We start from the raw sequence: 11,719 nt of genomic DNA on the forward strand, positions 1-11,719 counted from the left end.
GGTTTAAGTTATTATCAATATTATCAATATTATCAACTATTATCAATAGAAATTCTTGTATACCAATTTCTTAGGTGGCTGGTGGTAGTCATTATTGCCCAACTGTCAAATTGATGTCTCATCAGCAAAATTTGTTGCTTTCCTAATGTCCTGCTCAGTAAGTTTGAAAAAAAATATTGTGTATGTCATTTGTTCACACTGCTTAAGAGGTTTAAGTATATCCTCAACCCCTCTATCAACTAGCTATGTTAAGATACACCATGGTGTGAACACAAGAATGAAGGCAGAAGATGGCACACAAGACACTACTACTTCCAGCCTAGGGAGATACAGTGGAGCGCATCTGCACTGTGCTGTAGTGCTGAGGAAGAAAGCTCTGCCTTTTAGGCCATAAATACTTTCAGGCAGCAACTGCCTTGTATGCTGTATTTAGCAAGTCCAATTTCAGCTGATGTTTTGAAAATCCCTGTCCTTTTAGGGTAATGCAACACTGAGATCCTTAAGCTAATACTGATCAGAGTCAAAGCCATGTGATGTCAAAGAGAGGCGCAGCTAGACAGAAACACTGACTTGTGTTAACTATGCTAACACAGGGCTGTAACCAGGCTACAAAGCCTAGCTTCTGAGCAACAACATTGGGCTGACTCGGCTACAGACTTTTTTGGTACTACAGCAGATATGTTCTTACCAGTTTGGGGAAATCCATACATTTCCTCCCTTCTTGTTCAAGTCAGACATACCTGTGTCTTCTGTTACTGCTTCTGGGATGCTGTACTCTAATGGATATTTCATGAAACTTTGCCTAACATATTACTATTTAGCTGAATATCTTCTGAAATAACATATTCCATTGACTACCATCAAAATGGGAGTTCTTGTGCTTGCATGACTTTGTGATATCAAAATGTATGATCCTTGGTAAAATGATGGATACATACAAGTCACAGTGAAGTATATGTGCTAACAGCTGGAAAAGCTGAACATCGTAACAAAATTTTTATGCTCCATGATGTCCAGTGCAGGTATTCCTTTTCTCTTCACTGAACTGCTGCCTAGGTCAAGCTCTCCACTCTCTACAATTCCTCTTCTCTATCTTTTTCAACTGTATTTCACTGGACACTAGGTGTCAAAGACCAAGTAAACGGCCTTTGAATTGCATTAAATTTAGCATCTTTATCAGATGGCATGATATAAAGTTGGCAAATGTAAACAAGGTACTTGACAGAATTCACTTCTTCACTTGAAAAAGATGATACACAATGACTGTAATTTCAAAGCTCTTCTTAAGTAGGTAAACCTTGGCATAAACTCAAAATACTGGAAGGAATAGCCCTTCATTTTTCACCAGACATTCATCAGCATTGCATTCAGCAAAAATGCTTCTGTGGTGGTTTTTTTACACTCAAAACCATTTCCATGCTGTTTCTGATGATCCTAATTATTCATAAGGGTACAGATCTCATCTTAATTGTATTGCAATATAAAGGAGATAATTTGATTTGAATGGAATAATTAATTCAACTAAACAGAAAATAATGAATCTTAGGGATCACTTGGCCTCCTGACCTCACATGTTCAAGGGTAAAGTTATGTTAAAAATGCTTAGCTGAGAGGAGTTTCTTCTTCAGGGGGACTTTCCTTTTGCATCCAAACCTTGAGAACAGTCTAAACAAAAGTCAATAAATACCATAAGGCATCTAATAGCAGTTTTTAGAAGTTTTTTGGTGTTATTTTGAACATGGTGAATGGGGTGTGTGTGTGAATGCTCTGCATGGTCTAACGTAAGACATAATTAAATGTGTATATATATACGTTTGTCAGTGTATAAAAACTGTGATTTCCCACTGGTTCTATTTAAGTACTGCTTTAATGCAGAATGTACCTTTTTTCTTAATATGCCATCAACTTTCCCATGACAGAGGGATGTGTTTCTCTTTTTCCAACAATTGCCAAGCTTTCATATATGATTTAAATGTATCGTGGAAAGATGAAGATAGACATATGAAAAAAACAGAAAACATTAGCTTCTACAGTGCTAATCAACATATATTGCGTAACTATAAAGTAGTTATAAATGCAGCAAGTTCGTATACAGATCTTTATTTGCCTAGCACACTCTAACAGTTCTTCAGTTAAAAGCCAGTTCTTAGATGGTGAGGTGAGACATTCCTCTTCTGTTTTAGCTGACTTTACTACTGCAGAGACTATGGCAGAAGTGACATAATCAAGTGAGTTGCTTCAAAGAACAACAACAACAAAAAAAAAAAAAAAGCTGCTATCTTTCATATATTTGTTCTAATTGCTAAGTGACTGGACGAAAAAAGTATAACAAATATCAAAGGGAAATCTGAAGTTAATAGTACGTAAATTTAAGACAAAATGTGAAAATAGTAAATTGCAACAATGTTGTAAAATGTGTGAAGGCAGAAAATGCAAGCTTAGAGAAAAATATCTCTGATAGCCAACATGTCTTTCTCTGGTCAGAAGTCAATGTTTACATAACTGATATTTCTGCAGTGCCTGATATTTCTGCAGTGGCATCGCCAAATGAATGAATCAGAATAGCTGAGATTCCTGCTTCTTATTACTACCTACAGCAAAAGTTCCTTACCTTTTAAAAGATAAGGAATCTTTTAGTTTTAATGGTTTTATTTATTGTTAAGATGGCACCTACACTATAAAAAATTTTGTTAAGGCACAATAATTTTTTGTTGCAGATGACTGAATTCTGATAAACTTAGGAGTAAGGAATTCTGTGAAACACTAGGAGTACAAGTTTCACAGTCACCCCACTATCAGATATGACAAATGCATCTTTAAACTAAATGGTAAAGAATATCAAAGCCAAAGAATCTGACAAAGCAACCATCTATTGTCTGCCAGCTTAAACAAAGTAGCAACAAAACTTAATCTTCAGCACAAAGAAGACGACGTTTGGAAACATCTATTCACATTTTATTGAGATGTTTTATTGTTTATGAGGTAGTAAAGTAGAACTCACTGTCATACTGAGATAATAGAAAATATTTCAAACATCTTGTCTAAATAGGCCTGGTATCAATTTTTCTATGCCATTCCTGTAATGTTAAAATGATACTTTATTGTATTGTTCTGCACATGAGGTCTAACTGAGATATTTTAGACTTGGAAAATGGTAAGACTATTTTGTCAAGTGATCAGGAAAAAAAGGTGGGCTTTTTTCCCAAATTGTGGGCATTTTCTAGTGTTTTAGTGAAATATTTTTTTTCCAATTGTTTGAAGATGTTAGAAGATAAGAAAGTCTCAAAAGAAACAAACAAACAAAAAAAGAAGTCTTAGGTTAAATAAGATCTAATGAAAGAAGACCCGTTGACGGTTGGACTCGATGATCTTAGAGGTCTTTTCCAACCTGAATGATTCTGTGATTCTATGATTCTAAGAATTGTTACCAAGTTCTAAGAACCACTTTTAGTTAATTGCAGTTGACTTACAGAAAAACAATTCTTTTATCATAACCAAATTTCAGGACATGATTTGAGGAAAAAATACTGAACAGTATCTCAAATTATTCACTCATTAACTAAATCCTGCTAACGTACCACTGATGTTATCAGTCAGTCAATTAGAGATGTCTGCTGTGGCAGGAGGTTGAGGGACAACATGTTCTCTCTTCTGTCACATTGTGGGAGAATAAGTTCTTCAAGATGGTGTTAATGTCTCAGGAGAGGAGAGACATGGTTCCTCTTTAGCCACTCATTAAGGACATCTTTGAAAACCTCCAGCTTAAGCGCTAAGGAAAATGGGAAATCATACTCATTTAACCATTTTTTCTGAGGTATTTAATAGAAGTGAAACATCTCTTCCCATGGATTCACATTACTTGATAGTGACTTATGGCATAATAATTATGAATATGACAAGAAATCACTAGGAAAATGAGAGATTCCTGAAAATTTAATGTATAGACCGCTCTGTAGAAAATAATCTTGTCACTGTTTAGAACCTACCCATGGTTTGCTGGTTTGGGGTTTTTTTTATTTGTTTTGTTTTGTTTTTTTAATCTGAGGGCTTTGAACAATGCTATATAATAGAATTAGTGCAGTCCACTTCTGCAGCTGAAGAGCGGTTTTCGTCCTTGTCATTTTACAAGCTAACGAACTATTTCTGATAGTCATGGAATGGAATTAGAACCAGTGCTATAACCAAAGTTACAAAACAGTCTTATTGATTTGATAGAGGAAAAAGTGGAAGGCAATTAAAGTATACAACAACTTGTCTTTCTTGGTAATGGCTCATTTAATGAAGCCAAACCAAGAATAACAGTCATGCCAGACTCATCCATCCCACTGATAATCCCCAGCAGTGCTCGATCCACAATTTTGGATTTAAGTTTCTGGGAAAAAAAATCACAGTAGTCAGTCTGTAATGCTTTATTGCAAGACATAAATGGTGCCTGCATAAGAAAGGCATCACTATGTGAATGCAAATGATTCTGTTTCTTTTGCCCTCAGTAGTCAGACAATTTTAGAAAAACTTTGAATTGCTTTAAAAAATAATCCCTGGATATTATTGACATATATATATATATAATACATATATATTAAATATATTTAAAATATATTGACAATGTCTTATGGCTGCCTGAAAAACTCATTCTGTCTCGTACTGTCTGTAATACAGATTGACATCTGCACAGGAATATATGAGGAAGCTGTTTATACATTTCATCAGCATTCTTTGAATCCACACTACTACTAGCTAACTGGAATCTAAAAATATACATTGTGCATTTCTGAAAACCATCCTGGTCTCATCCACTGGAAAAAAAAAAAAAAATGCTTATTTTTTACCATGAATAACCTGCCTTAAGGCACATGTTGCTGGCCCTGTGGCTCAGTTCTCCTTTTGCAGAATCTTAAGCGACGAGCTTGTACCACTTACAGTGTATGTCTATCATTCCTTCCTGTCAGGAGAGGGATAACTTCACCCAAACTAACAGACGCCAAGTACTTATACCATGTATGTGTGAACTAGTCCCAAAGAGAAATCAAAATGAATTGTGCACTGGCACACCTAGCCCTCTAGGGAAGCAATTCCACTTGAAAGTAGCTCCCTCAGTGCCTATTGTGCAAAGCCATTATTTGAAAAACTTTAGTTTTCTGGCTCTCAACCAGAGGGCTCTTTGAGGACACACACACATAAAAAAAAAAAGGAAAAGTCTTTTTCACAGTTTCCTTGAAATGTATTTTCATGCATTTTGAATATGACAGTAATCTGGGTTGTGTTTCTTCTTTTTCAGAAAATTCGGAAAGCTGCACAGGAAAAGGTCACTATTGAAAGAGAGGTAAACAGTCTATATATGGGAACAGGCCTACCTCTTCATGAGCAATGAATGTTTGAACCCTTCACATTCAACCTGCATATTTAGGACATAGGCCGCCTTCTCCTAGTCCTGTCCTGTGTTTGTATAAGCAGGTAAGCTTTCAGAGAAAGCTTTTGTAACTTTGTTTTCCATGCCTATAAAACTCAATAATCTTTGAAATTTAAACCCTTTTAACAAAAGTTCAGGAAACACTACTTCACAAGTGCTAAGAGTTCTTTTTTAGAGAACATTTCTACTTTCTGTTAAATACTAGCTGTAGAGACTACAATAGATAACAGAATAAGGGCTATGGGTATTGTTACATGTTTTCTAAAAAACTTAGGTCTCAAGCGTGTGCTAGGGGATTTCTGAGTGTTCCATAATATTCCCCAAATGAACAGAATCCCATCCGATTGAAAAGAGAGGGAAAAAAAGCTTTCAAAATATTTTTCTATTTTCCTGCTTTCTAAATGTGACAATTCTGAATTTATAGTACAGTTTGTATTAAAAAACTCAGTTTTTCTTAATTTTTTGCTTTAAGGGTCCCCAAAATAAGGGAACATGAAGATAAAGAATAAACAAATTTAATCATTAATTAAACAGTGTTCAGATTTCATTTACCCAGAGTTAATCCCTTGTTTTCCAATTACCTTCATGCAAGTTTTCCATCACTGTCACACAACAAAGCTTAACTCTTCAAAATGACTGTATATAAACTCACAGCAAAACCTCAGTGGAGCACACATGGGAAAAAAAAAATGCAGCAGGTCTAACCTTATTAAAGAACAGTAGAACATTACTATTCTTTCAGGCTGGAACAAAATATTTATCAGCAGCCTCAAATGTGATCTTATCTTTCAGTATTTACAAATTGTTTTCTCCATGACAGTGTAATTACAGTCACAGGTTTTTCTATTTCAGATCATGACACCATTCTTCTGAAGATGTTTTAGCACTGTTCTTTTACAGTCAGAATTGTAATGTTAAATTACAGGAAAGATTCCTTTTAACTCCTCACAAGCCTTTTCTGAGATTTAATTATCTCAAATACTCTGTATGCCAGAAAACACTTTTCTAGTCTGAGACCTGGGAATGATAAAAATAAGAAACGAGAGCTGGATGTTGTATTTGATTTCTGCAGGCGCTGAATGTGCTCCACATATACTGGAAGGCTCTAGCAGTCTGTGAACAATATATTTCGTGAGATCTACTGCAGCCACACTGTCATTAAATAGATGAATAAAGGTATTGAAAAAATGTTAAGAATAGAAAAGAATAAGTGTACCTGGAGGTGATTGTTGACTGTTCCAGCAAGTGAAACACTCTGAGATTTAAAAAAAAAAATTCTCATCACATCAAGAAGAAGCAAAGAACTTCTGAAGATTTTTAAAGAAAAAGAAGCCACAGAAAAATAATTTAAAAGGTGCCACAGTGCAGGGGCACTTACAGGACTACATAAGACAGGGTAGAAGTACCTTCTTGGGGTCATCACATATTTGACCTCTTGGAGGTACACAGCTTGAACAGATGCATATTACTTTAACAGTAATGCACTCTAACAGAAATATTCATGTTTAAGGACTTCTCACTTTTTGACTGAAAATTATAGAAAAGTTCATAATCAGCTGCAGATGGATCACCTGCTTGATCCCCATGACAGATTGTATAGTCTGTTTTCAAATGCTGTTTCCTTTGTTCTTTTGTACATTTCAATGATGAATTTCCTCACTTTCTTTGGAAAACTAATCTACAAGATACTAAATCTCAGCCTTGTTAGATATAGCTGATCACTGTACAAGATATAGAGGTATTACTTTTATAACATGTATATATTTACATTGTTTCCTGTGGTCTGGAAAATGAATCATAAATGTACTTCATATATCAGCAAAGTATTATTGTGGGCTTTATGTATAAATATACATTTATTCTTTTTTTTTTTTTATACACATATACATGTATGCACACACACAGAGACAGTGTTTTGCTTACTAGTTTGAAGCAGTCGGTTTAGTTTAGTTTAGTTTTAGCTGCTTCAGTTTAACTTGGTAAAGTTTTTCATTAAAATAATTAAAGATGTGCTTCGTCTGTAATGATATTTCAAAAAACTTTAATCATGAAGAATTATCACCATTTTCCAAATATTGGTTGTTCTATTTTATTAAGCAATCCTTCAGATTATGTCCAAGGCCAAATCCACAAGCTTTCCAGATACTTTTCTTGGTTTTAAGAGCAAATCTTTATGCTTAATCTTTTGGCAGGGGTAGGCTTTTACAAAACAGAGTGAAGGAAAGGCATGTAGAAGAAAGAAAGAAAGAATGAAAATAGTGGGAATGGCATCAACAAAAGATAAAAATATAAGCAGTTCCTGCAAGGTAATAAATGAGATTTAAATAATATAGAGAATAGAGAAGTTAAATATTTTCTAAAAATTTTGTCCTCAGAAGAGTACTCACGCTCTGAGAAATATTTTTCATAAAGTTGAGTGTCCACCAAAAGGGCTAAAGTGCTTTGTCCTATACCCTGCCGAGATTCATATCTGTACAAAGATGATTGAGAAGTACTTTTAGAAAATTGTATTTGCAAATCACATTAACTATGTTTTAATGGAGGCAATCTAGATCTGCTGCAGAGGTGGGGAGAATCACAAAGGCATGTCTTCATTTTCTGCCCAAACCCATATTCTATCACTTGTAAAAATCTTCCCAATTACAAAGGAAGCTGCAGACTGCATATTCATGGCATCGATATAGTAAATTAGAAATAGGATAACATTGTGTTTTCTTTTTCCTTGAGGTTTTACTTGAATGGCTTGATGATATGTTAGTGGTAAAGCAGTAGGTGAGAAGTAATGGGGTCTTCTAGCCAACATCAAACATAGCAACAAGATCTTATATCTTATTACTAACCTTGGAATACTGTGTGAAATCTTTCTTCATTTACTTTATAGTCTTAGAACATTACATAAGCCTTTTCTAAAGATGAAAGCTGACTTCCTTCCTGCAGGAGTTTTTGTAGCCAAAAAATTTATGTGTTGCAGGCAAAAAAAGAATAGAACCCTTTCTTTAAACATGCTTTTTTTTTTTCCTAGAAAAGGAAAAGAAAAGCTTTTATTTGAAACAGATATATGTCTTGCTATCAATGTACATTACTTCTATAATTGTATTTCAACCTCTGTATTTTACTGTTTAGTGGAACTACTGAGGAAATATCAACACCAAAAAAAAAAAAAGAAGAAAGGAAAAAACAAAAAGGAAAAAGGGGACATGATGAAAGAGAAAAGGGAAAGGAAATTATTTGTTATTGAGGCTGGAATGAAATATTGAACAATTTTTTTTTTTTGGCATTGAAAGAAGTATTTGTGGGCCTACAAGAAGCTGTGCTTTTGTAGCTTGCAGGCTAGAACACAAAGCTAATAGCAGGAGTTCTGGGTGCCAATCTCTGCTTCTTGGACTGTTCATGCATTGAGGTGATTGAGAAAGCAAATAAATTCAAGATGGGGGATATCCAGTGAGAATTAGTCTCATTCCTCTCTATTTGTTTTCTATCTGGGTCTATTAGTCTCAGATTCTTGGCTGCAAAGTGACCCCAGGTCAGTCTGAAGGATACAAGGTACCCACTCTCCTCCTGGACCCTCACCCAGATTATTCTGTAGGTGGGTGTCTTGGAAAGACTCTTAGAAGGTAGAAAAGAAGTATTTGGATGTTCTGAGGGTGAATGAGGCTTGGGTTCTCATATCTTCTGTGTCTTCAGCTACTCCAATTAAGAAGATTGTTATATTCTAGGAAGAACAGCAGTCTGCCCACCAAGTCAGTACCATGCCTTTCTTCAGGAGGAGATTTCAGGGTGAATAAAAACACTTCCCTCACTCTGTCTACTCTGCTTTTCTTTGGGAAAGACTGAGAGAGGCATCTTTTCACCAGTTTTGGTTTTCAGACTCAGCTAAAGAGACACACTGTGCACACAACCTAGGATGCCTTGGTGTTTACCGCAAGTTCAAGATTCTGGTGGGGATCAAGAGTGGGAGCTCAAGCCTGGGAAAAGTAGACGGTTTCATTTCTCTGAGTTTTGACATTTCACCTAGACTCCTTAATAGGTCATGGTGAGAAAGAGACCTTCCAAAGTGCAGTTTATCTTATTCTCATATAAACCAGCAAAATAGTTTTGATAAAAATATTATTTAAGAATGCTCATTTCTTACTACAGATAGCAAAGGGAGCCTAAAGTGACTAGCTAAGATTTAGACGGATGGATCCTGTAGACCCTAACATTTTCCTGTTGCTGTGGCTGGCTTTTAAGATATGTCAAATTTTACTTGAGCTACACCATACTTTTTAAGCCTTTTGTGAACTGCTGGCTTTGTGTTCTAGTTCTACAGCGTTTGTCAGTATTATTAAAGCTGGTCAGAGCCTACTGAAAGCCCATTTCCTTTTTTTTTTCTTTTTTTTTTCCTATTATGATTCATATCAAAACTGTATTTTCAGTGGGAAAACGTATTTTAGTATATTTTATATAGTAATAGAGTATAATTAAACCCTTCAGGAAACATTTAGAAGCTAAATAAAATAAACCTTTTATAAGATAAATCCTGGACAACTAATTCCTTGGGCTATATCATTCGCACAAAACCTTCTGTTCCAAATTAAACTATCCTTCATCAGTATTAATTAGGTAGTAACTGCACTCAAGAATACACTAGAAGATCAAAAGGGCTATTGGTCTTTCTGACAGTACTGAGAGATTAAAGCTGTTGGTGGTCTAAAGCAGGAAGCTTCGTTTAAGCAGTTGAGTGCTTTCTTTAGTCTGTCCATTTGTGATATTTCTATGCTCCTTCTTCTCTCATTACCAAGGTATCAGACTGCTTCAAATCCTCCATACGTTTATGCAGTCAGCATGGTTGTGAGGTAGGAAACTCAGAGGAGCAATTAAAGGAGGCTTAGAGTGCTGTGTTAAAGGTATGTAGGCAGCTAAAGATGAAGGTAAGTGCCTAGTGGGATTTTGAAAACCACTTATGGTTTAGAATTACAGAAGGACTTTGTGTCTGAGAGACTAGATGTCTAGCTGTTATTTTAGGTACTGCTAGCCAAAAGCAACTTGAAAGCACTCTTTTTTTTTTCAAGTTTTTTAAAGTGGATACTATTTCTTTTCTTCTCTTTCTCTGCTCTCCTCCTCTTTTGCCTCACTTTGCCTTTCCTTGCCTTGCCTTCCCTTCCAGAAGTAGTCTCATTGCTCCTCTCCCTGTTTCCTACTCTAGCCATTGCTTCATATAGAAAAGCCCAACCACTTGCTCCTCAGCAGCAACAGTTCAATAATTTGACTTTCCAGTGCTCTTCCCTGGGTTAAATAAACATGAGGGCTATAGCTGTGGTGCTGACTCTATACCTTACGCAAGTTGCTTACCCTGCATAAACCTGAGCTAGACCCAATACTGGGTGGCTGAGAACAATGTCATTCTTAAACCTCCTGAGGTTTCACATGTTAAGTATTTGGTGTGAGGCATCAGTAGGATTCCTCAAATTGTCTGAGCTTTGGTTAGTTCATTCAACTTTTTAGTTATATTTTCCATTTATGGTTGTATATTTGCTTCAGGGAAATGCTGTTGTGCATAATCTCACAGCTAAAAATAAAAGGTAAAAATAATGCAAATATTTAAACAATGTCAAGGCATGAGAATGTATCTTGTGGATTATTTAACCTGTTTCATTGTAATATTTCTATCACCTGGTTTTCCCTGTTCTATCCATTTTTCTTCTTTCCCTGCTTAGTTGAAATTAAAATATCTTTTTTTTTATCCTTGTCTTGCTGCTTGGAAGTAGATGGTGTTTGATAATGACTTAATTTAGGTGATAACCAAATCGGTAATGCCATTGTGAATTCTCTGATCAGCTCATGGTGCTTGTGAATCACATAAGTGATCACAGTCATGAAATTAGTTTTAATTTAAGAAAATTAAAGACAGGTTCTGAACGTTTAAATGCAGTCTTAAATCCCATGGGTAAGGTGCTGATTAACCAGTATGTCTGGCTGACAATTCTCTAAGAAAAACCTATACAAAACTAATATTACAAGTATTATACTATAAAAGTTAATAATTATTTCTGGAATCAAAAGTAATGGAAATAAAATGAAAAGTATTCACTTCTTTATGCAGGATTACTTGGATATATACACATCCCATAAAAGGTTTTCACACTGAGAGAAAATTTATTGCTAATTATGGATTATACATACAAAAAATGGTCTTACAGAAACTCTAATACAGGTGCAAAATCAAATGTGCAACACTTTTTTTAATAATGTAGGTATATTGGTACTCATTAGACAATTCCATTCCATGATAACTCTTAACTTTTTGCAGTTGGGTAATAATAATAATAA

Source organism: Aptenodytes forsteri, unplaced genomic scaffold, assembly GCF_000699145.1.
Source record: "Aptenodytes forsteri isolate BGI_AS27 unplaced genomic scaffold, ASM69914v1 Scaffold144, whole genome shotgun sequence".
NCBI lineage: Eukaryota > Metazoa > Chordata > Aves > Sphenisciformes > Spheniscidae > Aptenodytes > Aptenodytes forsteri.